Source organism: Gallus gallus, chromosome 7, assembly GCF_016699485.2.
Source record: "Gallus gallus isolate bGalGal1 chromosome 7, bGalGal1.mat.broiler.GRCg7b, whole genome shotgun sequence".
In the NCBI taxonomy this organism is placed as follows: Eukaryota; Metazoa; Chordata; class Aves; order Galliformes; family Phasianidae; genus Gallus; species Gallus gallus.
In genome coordinates, this window is record NC_052538.1 from 32,057,614 (window position 1) to 32,075,654 (window position 18,041).

At 37.0% G+C, this 18,041-nt stretch overlaps 1 long non-coding RNA gene across 1 annotated transcript; it reads right to left on the reverse strand.

The window, feature by feature from the left end:
- Positions 1-1,246: 1,246 nt before the first annotated feature.
- On the reverse strand, positions 1,247-17,462 carry LOC121111315. Its single transcript, XR_005861634.2, has 2 exons — positions 17,156-17,462; positions 1,247-9,358 (listed from the first exon to the last, which is right to left on the reverse strand). It is a non-coding gene; the product is annotated as an uncharacterized LOC121111315 (long non-coding RNA).
- Positions 17,463-18,041: the final 579 nt, after the last annotated feature.

The window sequence follows — 18,041 nt, forward strand, 5'->3', positions numbered from 1 at the left end:
CAACAGGGGACCTGGAGGGCACAGGGGAAGGGGAGTTCACAGCTCCTTAGGGCAGCTCTAGAAACCATTATTTTGGACAAATGCTCTTATACTATAGATGAGTCAATAGTACCTCATCATTCAGCACTCAAGAGCACTTGCAGATCATATCTGTTTGCAAGTAAAACCAGTTTCTCAGAATTTCATTCTGCTCCTACATAACGACTTCTCTGCCCACTGTGGTATAAAATTAACTTCAAGGTGAGAGTTTAAACTGTGTGCATCAGCTCAAAAAGAACTCCCCCCCACCCTCCCCAAAGTCATCAGCAAGAATATATTGTAAGAGATTATGCTGCAGAAAAATAGCGGCTGCTGCTCCTTCCATCCCATCTCTGATGCAATCTCGTCTTGACTCATGTAGCTCAAATTTGTTTAAAGGAACATAAGGAAATAAGGTTGTACTAGAGATATATGGTCATGATTCAAGTTATGCCTTTGTCATTGCTCTGTAAGAGAACCTGAACATGTTAACAAATTATTACTTCATTAGCATGGATTCAATTTTATTGACATATTTCCAATTAATGCAAGGTCTTTCCTCTACAGACCTTTTAGATGTCATCCATTAATAGTAACAACAAATTATTGCAAGTCTGAATTTCAAGACTATCCCCAAACAATGGGATTCTATTGGTGGAATAATGTTAAATTTTAAAGTAGAAAAAGGAACCCATGAGCATTGCATTTATTTTTAGTGCTTTTCTGGAGAGTATGAGAATGTGCAAATGGAGAAAATACGTTTGGTAATGGTGATTTTGAAAGACTGCAACAGTAGATTTATAGAATTATAGAAGTCTGTACTGAGCAATGACAAATATAGCTCTCTACATAAAACGTTGTTAGTTTGTCTTGTCAGTCTGCTGATGCCTGTATACTACTGCATTTGGCACGAAGGGAAAATGTGGGTGTCTTGCTGGGATAATAGTACCACAAGTGAATATTCTAGCAATTTTAGAATGATCATTTTTCTTCCTTTTCACTTTAAAAAGTTCATATGTTTCTTTGAATTTCTTCAAAGCTGACTGTTAGGACAGTAAGGTTTTTAATTTACTATCATTTCCATCCCTTTCTAGCTCCCTCTCTTGATTTCTTGTCCATTATCTAGAGATTTCAGGATATTTTCTTTTACCACTCCCTTCTGTCTGTAGATCTTAGAAGAAACTCTTCTTACTATCTAGGTTAGTACCTTCGCACACTGAAATAAGCATTTGGTTTTGTATCAGGTTTATTTCCAATAAACACCAGTGACTTTTCATAAAACTCACCAGATTTGAAATGGAATATTGGGTTATTTTACATGCATTTTCTTTGAAAGCTTTAACAACATTAAGAAAAACCCCAAACTGAGAACCATCCTGAGCACATACATACTGCTTCTTTAGTTTTGGTTTTAAAAGCCTTTCTATTTTTACCCAAAAATATAATTCATAATTTGGCAGTTCTTATAAAATAAGTAGTTTGTACATTTTTCTTCTCCCTTCATTTTGTGTGAAATGGAGAACTGTGGGTTTAGTCCATTAAGTGATGATATCTGCTACATGAAAACTACAAATATTCGGAAGTTTCCAAAACAAACAACTCCAAACCTAAAAATTAGCTTAAAAACTCAGAAATCAGCCTGAGGGAAGCTCAAGGAAATGAATAAAAATATCCAGAAGGAATTAGAATCAACACTGGAGAGACAGTAATTGGGTTGACTTTAGGCTAACTAATTCACGCTGAAAGTATCTCTTAGATTTCTTTTTTTTTCCACTGCGCTGTCAGACTTGCCTTCAAACAATCTCATTCTTGGCACTCCTGGAGGGTTTCCACTTACACTGAATATTTTCTACATTGCTTTTTCTCCTTGCCATAAAACATATATAGATACAAATATGTATGTGTATATGTATATATTGAATATACTTATCTCTAGATTTATATGGAAAAGATCTTTTAAGTGACACGTACCGGAAGCAAACTAATGCTGGCCAGGACAGCAATCACTGCCTGAGGTTGGCAGGCTGCAGTTCTGTGCTCATTTGTGATTTTCCCTGTCCAGTTGTGTAGCATGGGAGCTAAAATCTCCCCTTCCAATACAGTGCTAGTGCCTCATTCTGCATCATTAAAAAATAATTTACAGTATCTTGGTTTTTTAACAGGAAAAATGCACACTGGAGAAGTGTGGCTAAATTCTGAGCATTTAGCCGAAGGTAACACAAAAATAAACCCACTTTTTTTTTTTTCTTTTTTTTCTTTTCTTTTCTTTTTTCTTTTTCCCAATAAACTAGTTTAACATCTACAGCAGAATAACTGAAAATAAGCATTTTTCACTTGAGCTCAGAAATTCTTCCTAACTGAATTGTTCAAGGAGACCCCATATTTGTACCCAATACCATATAGAGAGAGCTTTCTTTCCCTTTTGACAAAATAAGACTTTTCCTCACTGTATTAACTACCGGATATCCATACAGTCAGCACAAATTACCGAGATGACTCTGCCAAAGAGGAATGTGTTTGCAGTCAGTTTGCAGTCTCTTCTCCTCAGATTTGAGTGTTCATATCAAGAAAGTAAACAAAATTATAAATTAGACTGAGTGGAAAAATAGCAGCAAAATACCTCTACTTTGGTAGTTTAGCACAGGCTCACTTTCCTGGGAAAGTTGCTGGGCTCTTTGTGTAGTTTTAGCATGGTTAGAAGACCTGATGCTAAATATATAAAAATTTAGATGATAGCTTCTGGATCCTCACACAGTCAATGTTAGCAGACAAAGCTTGTTGACAGCTTTAAATCAAAAACAAGTTTGGTTGGTCAAACTAATGTGAGAAATTAGAGGCAGAAAAAGGATTTGTATCCCAATTTCTGTAGCATGTTGCTGTTCCAGGAAGCAGCGATGAGGGGTCATGCTGTAGGACATCTGGAAACCTGGAGAAAAGAAAGAGGCAACACTGACAAAAAAAAATGAGCTGAGGTTTTTCCTTTACAATGAAAGAAGATGTTTGTTCTCCAGATCGGCTCATGAAACTACAACTTACAGTTTGCACACTTGGGTTTCCTGACTAAGATATATTCAGTGCTAGCCTTCATCTGAACTTCTATCTATTCAAACTACTACATTTCTTCCTGTGAAGCAATATTGTACCAATGCAGAATAATACACTTTGGCCTCTAGATTGCTTCAGAATGATTATGAGCCAGTATTTCTACTCCTAAGGTCTCTGAGAGTCAGGATGTCTATCAGCACAGATGATGCTATGATTGCAAAAGAACAAAAAGAACCATGAAGGCTGCCCCTCTTAACCAGAAAGCACTGCTTAAAAGCAGTACAGTTGCTAGTAAAAGTAAACATATCCATTTTAATCCATTTTCTCTTATTTTTTGAGATGTATAGTAGGATGTATAACAAGATGGTGATAATGGTGATAATGGTAGAACGAAAGGTAAAAAAAAAAAAACAACAAAACATTGCTAGAATGTATTTCTCCAATTTTTTTTCTACTGGAGAGGTTACAGTATCAACAAATTTTCTCAATGTTATGACCTCACCTGTGATTGTGTCTTCAATTTTGGTTGATTCATAGAACGTGTAACACAAATATGGGGTTATACTGAGCAAAAAGACAAACTATAAAAGAAGAGAGAACTCTAGATAAATTTGTTGGTGTATTTGGATGGATAGGAAATAATAAGATGTCCTCTCTTTGGCCAAAGCGATAAAAGGAAGCATAAATAAAATCCTATGTGCTGTATATTACTTATCAAGAGGTAAACTCTGAGGTGTTATAAACTTTCCTAATGTAAGTGGGATAAAACATTCAATAAAACTGAAAGCTTTCACCTTTCAAACACATAAGAAAACATAAAATTGTACTTCTTCACTCCTACCCTCCTCCCACAATATTAATCTTCGGAACTCAACATTAGTCATTAAAAATAAGGCTCTGTATAGATAACAAGAGCATCCACAGTCAGACGTGTCATGGTGACTTTATAAGAAGTTCGCTTCTCATTAAATTAGTCCACCACATATTAGAGTTAGAAAAAAAAATATCTCTGTGCAACATCATTTTTCCTTCTGAAGCGCCCTTGCATCTTTCTGGCAAGTGTTAGAAAGAAAATTTCCCCTTTTCTGAACGTTGTAATGTCCATAGTGAGATGAAAGCTTATTTTGACTACAAAACATTGTCACAAAAGTGGATTTGATTTTTTTCTCCATCCAGAATATTTAGCAACATTGGACAGGATCCTTGAAGTCCTATGAATATGAATAATTTCCTATTTCATGGAATTCATACCTTTGGTTCCAAAAGCTATTCTAATGCTAAGTACTCAAGAAATTCAAATAGTTACAGAAACAATATGGTTGGAATTTTATTTTATATTTTCTTTATAGATTGTTAGTTCTAGCCTGCCTTACCCTAATGTTCTTTTTATTTCTGCTGACATCAGGGAAAAATATTCTTCATTTAGCCAGTATAAGTGATCTCCAGCTTTCCTCATGAACAACAATATTTACATTTAAAATAGATTATTTAAAAAAAAAAAAAAAAAAGGAAAGCAAAACAAAACAAACTAGGAAAAAGCCAATCTTATTTTATGTAGAAATATCCACATGCTCCCAAAGGAAAAACAATACAAAACAAGTGAAACAAAACTCCAAACTTTGTTTCAAGGACACTGTAAAGATATAGTCAGAAGAAAAGTTTATTTCACCTGAGATTTTGAAGCGGTACAGAAACCGCAGAGCAAGAAAATGCAGAAAAGTAGTCCCACGTGACTGAAGCTTGGAGAACAGGTATGGGAGAGAATATAGAGATGAGATCAGACCAAGTGAGATGTCAGAGGAGGATGAAGCATATTCAACCTCCTGCATCTGTCAATAGAAGTCCCTATGTCCTCCACTGCTTTATAACACAGTATGCATAAACTAGAACCAAGCTCATCTTTAGCTCCTCTGCATGGTGGGAAAGGGATTACTTTGGACCCTTTCTCCAGGTTTTATGTTCTCCATCTCTGCCTCTTTCTAGAGAAAGATTATCGTTGCAGGTGGCAGAAACCCATTAATAAAGATGAGATGCAATTTTTATTTCAGTTTGGTTTTGGCACCACATTGATAAAGTCTTTGTGGCTTGCACACAAGATGGGTCATTCACCACTCTCCAATATACATTCTGTCAAATACACAGAAAAGATCTCATACTGACCTATGCCCACCTGAAATTATTCTCCACCTATCTGTCAGTTTTCCTATGAAAGACAGTGTTTGCTGTGACCACGGTTCCGGGTAACGAATGTCCTACAAACGCTCCTAAAAGGCAGGGCAGAGAGGATGAAGGGAGCTCATTTTGTAGTTACACAGTGTTAGGTATTGAATCATTTAAATATTTCTCACTTTTCATGAAATTCTGTTACCACAATTTGATACAACATGATACATCCACAGACCTACACCAGGTCACATCAGCCAAGGAAATGCCACATCAGTACTTTCCAACATCTGAATGAAGAATAATTTGCTAATGCAGCATAACGAGATGGTAGGTCGATGGTGCAATCTAAGAAGCTTGGTTTCATGATGATACCCATATCTCGCTGTCTGGTGACAGCAGGAGAGACCGAGGAACAGTCCTTTTGGTTGGGGAGGGCTGCCCACAATTTATTTTCATTCACGGTCATTTCCTTTCATGCTAGTATGTAAGTAATCTTCCTCTTTTCATCTACATCCTTAATTATAGTAGACAGAAGATTATTTACCACATTACAATTTCTTTTGCATCCATTAGTTTGTTCAACATACAGCTAAACATGGCATTACTTTCTTTTGACAGTATTATAGCAGAAGGGTTTTGGTAACACACAATTCAACGTGCCTGTAATAACATTCAAAAAAAATAGCATCTACATAGCCTGATTTTAAATGGTTAAGGAGATACAGAGATAACAAGCCTTAAATTATCTCAATCCAGACCATAGGACCATCAGAAGAGTATTAATAAGAATAATTGATACAATAACCTTGGAAAGCACTTTTGAAAATGGAGTATATTAAGTCTATTAGCATATAACAGAATGATATAATAGGTCAAGTCATTAATTGGAATATTGTTATAGATTGAAGAGAGACCTGATTAAAAATAAAGAAAAGATTATTCCATTATTTTTCCTTTTACAATCATTTCAGTAGACAAATGTCTGTTATAAAATGTGCCTTGAAATATTTGAGGATGGATTTTATATTCCATTCAAAATAAACACATCCAGAACCAGTAAGCGAGTTACTCTCACATCTATCTAAGCTTTTATCAATAGCCTTGAGAGTAAAACAACAAACAACAACAAATGTTGTTTGCTTTTTTTTTTTTCCCTTCACTTTTAAAAGAAATGCTTTACACATGATTCCTGAAAGCAAGGCTTTTAGACCTTCAAAAATGAGAGCTCCTGTCACTGCACATTAAGCACCAAGGATGGGTGCAGTGGACAAGGCAGTGCATCAGTGTAAGGACAACTGCAAGGGCTGGGCAGGGGCAGGGAGGGTGTTGGCATTCAGGGTGAGGGAGGCAGGGAGCAGGATGGTGGCTGCTCTGTCCTGCTCATGCTGTACTCTTTGCCAGCAGCAGTTCCCCTTCAAACCTCTTTGTCAGGTTGCATTTTATATACTATTTCTTCTTTCAAACTGCTTCTGACTATGTCAAAAACTCAAAAAAGTCCCCAGACATACCAATAAAGTCTCCCTTGGACGATATCTTTTAAAAACACCAAAAGAAATCAGCTGCCATTTGCACAGCCTCAGGAGCCTGTTCTCCTTTCCAGGTGTTCAGTTCTCCCCTTGGGAAAACCAGCACAGGTATTGAGGTTGCCGACATGCTGCAATGCAAGGCACATCCGTAGGCTTTTCCTCTGTCAGCAGAGACTCTCCTTCACTACTTACAGTTTTCTATTCCTTGCAACATTGAAAAACAAACAAAAAATAATAATAAAAAAAATCCCGGCACATTGTATTATTTTTGTTTGTTTGTTGAAACCCACTAATAAGCATTTATTTTTATACATGAGTTTAGATCCTGTATGTGTCAGGAGTTCAGGTTATAGATTAGTTACTGGGGCAGAGAAATTAATGAAATTTCATCTTCTTAGTCTAATAATAACAGGAATATGACCAAAGGGGATGTAGAATGGAAAAAGAAAACAGCATTCCATTACAGTAACTGTTATGTTATGTACTTTTATATTGGTTTGAAATTCACTGTTTGTTTAGGTCTTCACACATTCAGTTCTCTGCCTGCCGTTACCCCAGGGTTTGGCATATAAACAGCCTTCCCAAGGAACATCCCTGCTTTTCACAAACACTGCTTCTGACTTTCTGAAAACTCCTGGACATGTTCATGTGCCATCTTACCCTCAGGTTGCTTTTTCAATCCCTTCTTTGTATCCATCATGACTAGCAGCAGAGCATTTCAAAACCAGAACCAGAGACTTCAGAAAATGATTTCCCAGCAAAGGGCAGTTCTCTGTGCAGATTCTAGTTCAGGGCTTGGGCAGGCATTGCCTGATTTCATGCAATATATTCCACTGAATCTTGTTGAAGGAAGGAGATTTCAGGTGACTTCGGTAGACTGTGCTCACACCCTTTATTACATATTTGCAGTCTGTATGAGCAGCAAACTTCTACTCATACTAGCCCCAGATTCCCTGATTATATGCAGTATTTGATAGTTACTGACTCACTATTTAAGTTAATTCTAAGCCTAAACTTAGTTCATCTAACTTCTTAATTGAAATGTCAAGACACTGGAAATCTATTTGAAGTAGCAGCTGCTATTAAAACTTTGAGAATAATTTTCAGATAGGGTTCTAAGAAAAAATACCCTGGTGTTGTACCTGACTTCTGATTTTCCTTTCTTTTTCAAAACACAGCTTACTTTTCAAATGTCTTCCTTTGATAAGCCTCAGAGCACTAACCTTAGCAGCAGTTCTGCATCAACATCTCTGTCAGTGATTTTTTTTTTAAATGAAGCAAATAAATTAAAGATCAAAATGAGTATTGAAATAATACAACACATTTCTTCACGTGAAGGAGCGACCTCATTTGCCACTCTGCTTTATAGCAGTGATGTGCCAGCAATGCTAATTAAGTGCCGTCAGTTCATGTGCCTTGTCAGTTAAATACTGTTGACTTCAAGAAGTGGCACGTCTCAAATTGTGCAGTACTGTATAACACACATATAAAAACTTTGTGATAGAGGGCTCACCTGCTCCACACAGCACTAAACCAGGAGTGGGATGGAGTGAGGCTCTGGGACCAGGGCTCTCAGCTGAGTGATGCTGTTCAAGCTATGCCTAGGACTGGGCTTCTGTATACAGAAGCATAAGGACCAAGAATCCAACTCATGAAAAGAAAGCTTATATCCGCCATGCCTGGCCCCCTGATAGCCCAGGATAAATATATATTTTTTTCCTGTCCAACATATGGACAGCAGACTGGGGGGGCAGACAACATGGTGGGTTTCACTATGAGCAGAGAATTGCAGGCACTCAGCTGCACATGAGGTTGCCTGTCTTTGCTCCTCTTACTACCAGTAAGCTCTAAATTAAACTGGGTACACCTTTTATGCTGAAATTCTAACTTTGACTCTCTATGTAAACACCCATTTAGTATTTATACATCCTTCCTACCTCTGTAAAGTAAGATAATAATATTCCCTTGCCTCATATGCTAAAATGAACTTTAATATATTAAAGATAGTAAGACAGTAGTTGCTATAGTAATAGACTATTTAAATAACTAAGAAAAAATCAAAATGAAAAATAGAGAAGCATTGCAAGAAATGCAGTTTATTTGAGGGCTACTTATTTTGCGTGAAATACCTTTGGGATGGTGAGTGAAATCCCCAAGGACAGGAGCTTGGTGGTAGCAAGTGGTGAGCTCAGTGAAGGCTTTCCCACCCTGACCAGGTTGAATCATGGAGTATCCCAAGTTGTAAAGGAACTATAGGGAGCAACAAGTCCAAATCTGTGCATGCTCCAGCCTGCAGCTGTAGTGACTCCATCTCAAGCCCATGGTCAGAAGGAGAGACCTCTGAGTATCCCTCAATGGACTGACCAAGGTTCGGGGTTTGTTTTGGGAAAGGCCAGAGGTTGTGTCCAGTGTTTGTGGAGCAGCCAACTGATTTGAGCATTTGTACAGATGGAGAAGCCTGGAGTGCAGCTCCCTTCTTGGTTGGAAGCAATTAAAATCTTCGCTGCTAGATTAAACGGTCTTTGGCTGGTCTTGAGATCTGTAGCTTGCAATCTAGTGGTTAGGAGCTATACTGTGATTGGAAACGTGGGCTTGAACTTTCCCTGGAAGAAAATTGAGATTAGATATACATTCTCCATTTCTTGGGCAAAAGCTGTAAGAAGTAGCTAGCATATATAACACATATGCACTATCACCAATCATGCTCTCGAGGGCCAAGTTTTAAAAATAAAGTGACTTCATCTGTATTCTTCACGATTGTTGGCTGTGATCTGTGAGCAGATATTAGATCAAATTCCTTGGGAATTTTAGGGAAAAGACAACTGATTTCTAAGTCCCAGTCAGCCTGAGAGGTGGAGGAGGCACCATCCTACTGAAAGAGGAGCAAAGAGGCCAAACCCTGCATGACCAGAAGCACCTAGCAGGCAGTAGGTCTTTCAAGTAAAACTTTGCCTTGGATGCTTCAGTTTCACCTAAGTCATGCTTTAGGCACTTGCAACATTTTTAGATCTTGTCCATAATCACACTGAATAATTTCCTCAGCTAGACTATAGAGGAAGAAGACCGAAACACTACTTCTTTCTGTAAAGATATTTAATTGCAAAGACAGGTATGATTACTTTCATTCTATTTCTCGTCATGCTACAGAAAAGGTGAATGTAATGAAGAAAACGGGGTGTTTGTATGAAGATTTGTATATTTTGTATAGTTTGTATAGTTTGTATGAAGAAGCTGTATATTTTCTAACTTTAAAATTAGCTTTTTAAAAAATCAGAAGTTCCACCCTTCATAAAATTCCATTTGGATTAAAATGAGTGGATAGAAATGGAGAAAATGTATACGAATATATCTTGCTAAATATCATATTAGAATACGTCCCCACTGAGGTATATAGACGCATCCTTTTCTCCTATTTCAAAGAAGAAACGCTATGATAAAGGCTTTCTGAGCAATTTGCCACCATTTCTACCTAGGAAAAGGATCAAGTCATTATTTAGAGTAAAGTAGTTAGCCTCCAAGTAATTACTCAACCTTCTTTCTTCACCCTTATCTTGTTCAAAAACTATTATTTATCTGTAAAACGTAGACTAAAGCAAGAGAAGCACAGCAGAGGAATAAGCAATGGGCTGGCAGACAGCGGTGTGTGGCAGGAGCCCCATACTGAAGTTCCAGAACCAGGCAGGGAGAGAGCTGATCTTGGCTTGAGCATGTCTTGGGTGAAGGCCTCCAACACTGAGACTTTGCAATTTCGCTTTATGGCAAAAACTTCTCAAACCTCTTGCTCATAGCTCACTAAACAGGATTTTTTTTCAAGCTGAAAATGTTTTATGGGATGAGGAAATTACTTCCTGTCTTGGGCTGATTTTCAAATTGGACCCAAAGTACCATTATTGAACAGTTTTCAGGTTGTCTTGGCTGATAACAGCACTAACTCTATCATGATGAAGCTTTTATACCTTTTCAAATTTTTTTTTTTTTTTTTTTTTTGCAATAATTGCCTGAATAAACTGAGGGGAATTTAAGCCCTTGAGTGCTCTCATATTGAATAAATAGTAGCACTATTTTTTATATTTTATTTTATTTTATTTTATTTTATTTTTATTATTATTTGTAGCATTCTGCAGGTATTAATTAGTTAGGAAAGAATATCAGCACTTTATTCACATTCTCAAAATTTGCTCATTCAGCTCCCCATTGTCATTGCCTTTTAGTATTTTATATACTATTAATTTACTGTCCCTTCATTCAGGTCAAGCGTTTTCCCTGTTTTGGAGAAAAATAGTTGAAACATTGCAGGGTAAAATTAAATTATTTGACCGAGACCATGGAAAGGCACTTTCAAAGCTGAAATCATAAGGCAGTAGACCTTACTGAAATCACCTCCACAGAGGTTTAAGCTAAAGTGTTATGCTTGTCATCATAGAAAAAGCTAAAACTGTGTACAGAGTCAGCCCCAGTCACTCAGCTAATAAGTGTAATCTGTTAAACTGCTCTAACTCAGACATTTTGGATTATGTGCACAGCAGTGGTGGTTCTAATGCTTTTTAGCTGGTGGGGTTCTCAACAAAAAATTGCTGTGGACGTGTGCATGTGTGAGTGTGTGTGCTTGTGTGCAGCAGAGTTTGGAGAGAACGGTATTGTACAAACCAAAATGTCAGTTAATAATTATTTTTCAAGATAATCTTGGCAAAGAAAGGAAAATCTAATTATAAGTGGTAAAACAAAGGAAGTGGCCATTTCTTTGTAAATGTCCTTGAGTCTTTCTCCTCTACACCTTCTGTGGCTTAAGCCGGAGTTGCCCCACGTTCCACTCTCAGCAAGGTTGGAACAGTCTGGGAAATCCATCTTTGGAGGTGGTGCCCAATATGTTGGGGCACTAAGAGCCACCAGGGCACTCAATGAACTTGTTTCCCAACACAAAATTCATAATGAATAGGAGAATTCAAGAGCAGGGATGCACAGTTAGTTTCTGCAACATCACAGATATAGTCGTGACATGGAGGGGAGGTAGGAGCTCAGGCTGGTGCATAACACTAGTTCATCTAAGCCATACACTCGCAAATCCCTTTGAGCTGTTTTATTTTTTAACTGAGTTGAGGAATTCAGAAAGAGATGGAGGGCTGCTTGCATCTGCCTCAGTTTTATCAGAGGTGAAATGACTCAGAGCTGACACACTCAGAAAATCAAGGTATATAACAACATATTTTCCAAAATTTCAGAAACTTCTGAGAGCTAATGTTTGGCACAGTTGGTAACTTTGAACTATAGCAATTATTTCACATAGAAAAAGATAGGGAGGATTCTTTAAATTGAAGTTCTCATTGATCCATATGCATAGGGCAAGAAATTGTAACTATTAATTCATAAGCTCAGGGGACAAGAGTATGAATGGGAGTTTGTCTGGCTACACTGTGACCTCACCCCCACACCAAGATCTTTGAGATTTGATGACAAAGTTATTTTTACCTTGCATAAATACTGAGAATGTATAGAATTCCTTATTATTTCTGTTAACACAGTTCTGCTTTTTTAAGTTATTGAGGAAGATAAGGAAGGTAAACATCTACAATCATCCGTCATGTCTCCTGTTTGTAAGGAGAAAAAGATAAGCGGAGATGATAACACGGAAGAGACCAATCTGTGTACTTTTATGACCAAAATGCAATCTTCTTCCTTCTAGAATATTGTATATCAGTTTTATGCCGAATTTAAATATCTGTGCAGAATCCTAAGTTTAATATAGATAATGTATTTTATAAGTTCTTCTGATTTAATTTCCTGGCACTCTCTCTCAGTTATACAGTGCAGGCTTTGTTACATAACAGGCTCTAGATGATTGATAAAAATAATATTATAATGAAATGTGAATTAACACTAATTCAATTTGGTGGGTTATGGAGATTGCAATTATCAATATATGGATTTTCTTGCTCCAAAGGAATACACAATCAATAGCACTAAAATTAGGATTGATCAAGTGAATTCTCTTATTCATGTATGCATCTACTTTCACAATTCATAAATTTCTCACAGATTCATAGATTTTAAGGATAAAAGTAATCATAATAACAGTGTCACTCTACGTTATTGTGGCTGCGGCTAGAATCAGTAGTGATTTAGCTCAGACCTCGTAATGGTTCCCATTGGGCACCCAAGGTCACCTGAAGAAAGGCAGGAGTGCACAGATAGGAATGAAGGAGAAAGAAAACACTGGAACATGCAAACCAGCATGATCAGGGAGCACCGAACACTCATCCTAGACTGTGTTGGCCAACTGCCACAGCAACTGTGTGATTCCAATCTTTTTGCAGGTCTATAAAATCTGACTTCCTGCATATTGCAAACAGAGATTAAATAAACATGGAAGATCAAAAACAGGCTATAGCATGAGGCTCTTTTCTCTTCCTTCCTCATCCCTTCAAATAAGGTGTTTCAAAATGTGTTTCTAAGATGGCAGAAAGGTGTGTTTCAAATTTAGGATTCTTTCCAAGGACCTCTAAAGTCCTTTAAAAGATTGAAACAATTCCTCTAGAACCTGGCTGTTCTTCCAGTAAGTGTTAAAAAACAGCAAAGAAGAAGCAAAATGTTACAGCTTAATGTTTTGGCTAAGAACAACAAGTTGCAAGGCATGTTATGAACAAGGGAAATGAAATGTCTCAGTTGGGAAATGGCTGCTGAGGAGGATGACCAAGGAGCTGAACTGTTTGCCCTACTCTGTGTGGCTCACTGCTTAGCTGTGGTTTGTAGATGTTCCAGTGTCTGTCCTGGAAGTGGGTGCATGTAGCAGTGCAGAGTAGCACTGGACAGATAGTTTATGGAAGTGATATTCTCCAGATAGTTCTGTTTCTTCCTTTTTTCCAGTGGGTGGCATCACACAGCTCCTCCTCTCTCTGGTAGGGCAGATTGGCATCTGAAAACGAGGTGGTTTTGCTGCTGGCTTACTAGCATAGGGTCATAATAAAAGGAAAGGAAGAGCATGGAGTTTACATCCACTTTTTATCTTTAAATATTCACTTTTTCATGCCTCTTCTCATCCAAACCATTTTCCATTTGTTGGATGATTTCCCAAAGTCATCATGACAGAAGAAAGACTTTAAGGGGATTTAAATTAGGAGATTTATTTATTTATTTTGCAGATCAATACAGGGTTGTCATTTAGTATGTAAGGGGAAAAGTGCAAGTATGAGACAATTGTGAGGGAACTGGGCAGACAGTTAATAGTTGAGGGGATAGGTAACAGGATGAGAAGTGTTTCACCTCATAACTTATGTCCTCATCTTTCCAGTTACAATGAACTATATTTTAAAATGCAAGAAATCTGTGAAACTGATAGCTAAGAGAACATCTTTAGGTAATTTCAACTTACAAGAATAAAGGCAAAACACCATTCACTCAAGCAGTTGTCAATTCCCGGAATGGGTATCCATGTTCAACCCTATACAGGTACATTTCTCTCAAGACCTTCTTTAAATCTGGTCACTGCCACTATTGATGGAAAGCCATTATCACTCCACTCCAGAGGATCTGACATGCTCTCCACGGATGCTCACAGGCTGTGCTGTAAGGGAGAAATATTTACACCAAGTAATCACTGGTGGCCAGCCTTGCAGAAAGGGAAAGGGCAAGAATTTCATAGCTTAAATTACTTTCTCCCTCCTAGAGATGGAGCTCATCAAATCAATGTTGTGAGAGGTAAAAGAATTTCAGGTGGTCTTTTATTGTCACTGAACAATTCATTGTTGTCCTTTGTGGTAAAATTGCAATGCCATCTCCAGAGCCCTCAAACAAGCCAACATTCCTCCTAGCACTGAATCCCAGTTGTTAGATTTCTTTTTTTATTATTTTTTTTTTGAAGAAGGAAGTTGATGGTATTGAATACATAAAGGACTGAACACAGTAATTTGGCCAGTAAAAAAAAAGAAAAAAGAAAAAAGAAAAAAGAAAAAGACATTAAGCCTGAACCATACACTTTTGTTTCACACAGAGGTGGAGAGGATTACATACACAATGGCTCAGGCAAAAGCAATGAGGCAGCAAAGAAACATCTGATGAGATTCTGTGGGTCTAAATCATGCACAGCCACAGAACTTTTAAGAGGATAATCACAATTCAAAAGGTTTTCATCTTCCTAAATAACTAAACACGTCTCCTAGGGAAAAAAAATAAAAATAAAATCCTTCTGAAGTATTGACTTTTTTTAAAGAAACAGAAACATTAAAAAAAAAAAAAGCACAGAAAACCTGACCCAGATCCATCATAATCCTGAATGTACCAAAATAATAATGTCATTAAAAGCCTAATTGACATTGTTTCTTTATAGATTTTTATGTCCACTAGACTTTGCCCAGGCAGATAAATCATAATATCATTTGCAGTGTACAGAAATATTCTATTAGGAAATAAATGATACATTATTGCCCATGAAACATCTATACAAGCTGCTATACATCAAAAATTAGTCGTCAGTCAAACATACCTTACTCCTCCACCTCATTGTAGGCACAAGAAATTCTCAATACCTCCCTCTCCGCAATCTGCTATGGCACATTGGGGAAAAATGTAGCAAGTGGTTTAGCTGTGCATCTACTACTTATAATCAGTGGTTTACTAAATAAATTTAGGAAATCATTGGAAGTCCAAGATTTAGAATCATTAACAATTCTGAATTTTTATTTTCTGTTATGTTATTGGAGAAACTTATGGCACAGCACCACAATTTTCAGAAAGAGGAGATATCCTGTTTATTTATCAAGGTCTACCTAAATCCAGATATTGACTGCTGATTTGCCATGCTCCTCTAGGAGATTTCTAAAGATTGAAAATATGAGGAGGGACTATAAAATTTGTAATCATTTAGGACTGGGCATATCCTTGATTAATGAGAAGACAAGAAGATGACTTCTAAGCATAAGAAAAAGCTCGATATTTCCCCTCTCCCCATCCCAAAAGGAATGGAAAATTATGTACATGACAATACTCAGCTCTAACAAATTTTGCAGATACACTATAAATGCACAGTTGAAATGCACGTCTGGAGATCCCAGATGTATCCACCTGTAAAACTAATCATCTGCAATGAACAAATAGAAAGGTGGTTTTCCTGCATAGTTTTTAAATATTTTCTGTTACTTCATTTTGGTTTCCTCTGTGTAACTTCTGCAAATGATACTTAAAACTCATTATGCATTTTCTTACACTTATATTTAGATTGAGTACAATTTCAGACATATTATATATAGCAATTGAATTCATTCTGCTAATAGCTCTGGTGTAAGAAGCGAAAATTCATTTGAGGAACGTACAACTAATTCTTTTTTTGTTCTTTCTGGCTTTTAGTTTTGAGTAATTTCATTATGTATACAGAATTAATGAAAAAATGCTTTTTTACATTTCTTTTCCTAAATCCATCTATTAATACAGAGTGGTGAACCACAATTTGCAGAAATAAATTCAATACTACATATAGCTGGGTTTGCTAGTTTGCCTCTTTCACCTAAATAAAATTTGTAAGATTTTCTTCCTTTTATTTTTTTTCTTACTATTCTTGTATTGTGTTCTACTCTGGAGGGTATTATAGTTTATCTTGCTTATCAAAAGCTCACTGACATTTATTGAGCTGGAAATGTTGTTTGCTATTCGCTGTCAATCAAAGTCTTGACTCCTATTTCCAGCTATCCATGCTGCTTTATGGTTCTGATTGGTGCTGGAAAAAAAATCATTACTAGATGAAACTTAGCACAGAAGTAACTGGTGGATTTGTAATTGGTGGATATGTTATATGATACTGCAAAGATAGCACAAGTAGTACTTAGTGTGAGAATTTGGAAGTCACTAGACTTAATCGTGAAAAAAATAAGCTGCATTGCTAGAACACAGGGATATTTTCAATTAAGAAAACTTAATGAAAACTTAATGCTGGGAGAAAGTCAAAAGAAGAATCAGTAAAAATAATTGGCCAGATTCACCTGCTGTTGATTTTTATGGGCTCCACAGAGAATCCGTTTGCTTCAATCTGGAGAGCATTAAACTTTCTGTTTGTTATAATTCCAGATATGAGCATGATAGAAGAGATAAAGAATCATATGGCAGATGTATAAAGAGAAAAGAGTGACAACACAGGGAAAGAGATGGCCTTGATCTCCGAATTAATTGGATGTAATGGCTAGCCAATATCATTTATATCCTAGAGATCTAATATTGTATATCAAATGAATAGTTACATCTTGGACACTTTGCTTAGTTTCTCTGAGATGATGAGTTTGACTTTATGAACACTATATGTAATGCAATGGAAAGTGTAATGATGACATGCTCTGCTGTCATCATCAGGCTGCAGCAAGTGAAGATTTGCTCAGACACAATAGCAGTGGGCACAGAAACAAGGGGAAGAAGATGCTTACCTTCAGAAGGCCTCACATATGCAGGGATCTCCAGAAAGATACCTTTGCATCCACTGCCATCCCTTAAATGAGTCCTGGAAAGGGGTAGATCCTGGCTCCAGCCCTTCCAGTCACTCAGGTGCATTGCAACTATTGAACCGGAAGGATCTTTCTAGTGAGTTTCCCTTTCAATAGTGCCACACTCATCTAGAATACTAGGTAATTCCTATTTAAGGTTTCCCCCACTGTAAACTCAAGAGTTTGAGAGCTCTGAACTCTTTTTTGTTACAACAGCATTGTCCCGTGGAGACTCACAATCTAAGTGTATGAGCTGAGATGAATGTTTTCTCATTCCTCTGTCTTGTGATCATAGGAAATGACTTAGCTGATCCTTCCATAACCTTTCATAAAAAGCAGAATTAAAAAGGAGAAGTGAAAATATCTTGGCAAGAATATAGCCACTTTACCATCACTTTTAGTTTACATAAAACTTATCCTCAGCATTTTTAGGTTGGAAATTGAGTCACTGAAGAACATATTAGAGTGCAGGTAAACCAGTTAAGTTATATCATGACCAAGATATGTACATAAAAAGCAATTAATACTCATTATAGATATGACAGGTGTGCAACCTGGTAGATTCAAATCCTCCAATCATCTTCAAGTCTCTTGAAAAAGAGTGGGAACTTCACTCCAACAACCAATGAATAGGTTTAGCCCTGACTTCTTGGCTTTACAGGATGAAGGGGAGAAGTAAAGTTAGGGAGCACATCGTTCTTAAAAGTCATCAAAATCAGATAAAATAGGACATATTTCTCTCTTCTGTAACCACTAATCAAAAAAGCAGCAATGCTTTTTGAGATTAAGGCATATATTCAGATGGAGATGGCCAATCCATTCCATGATT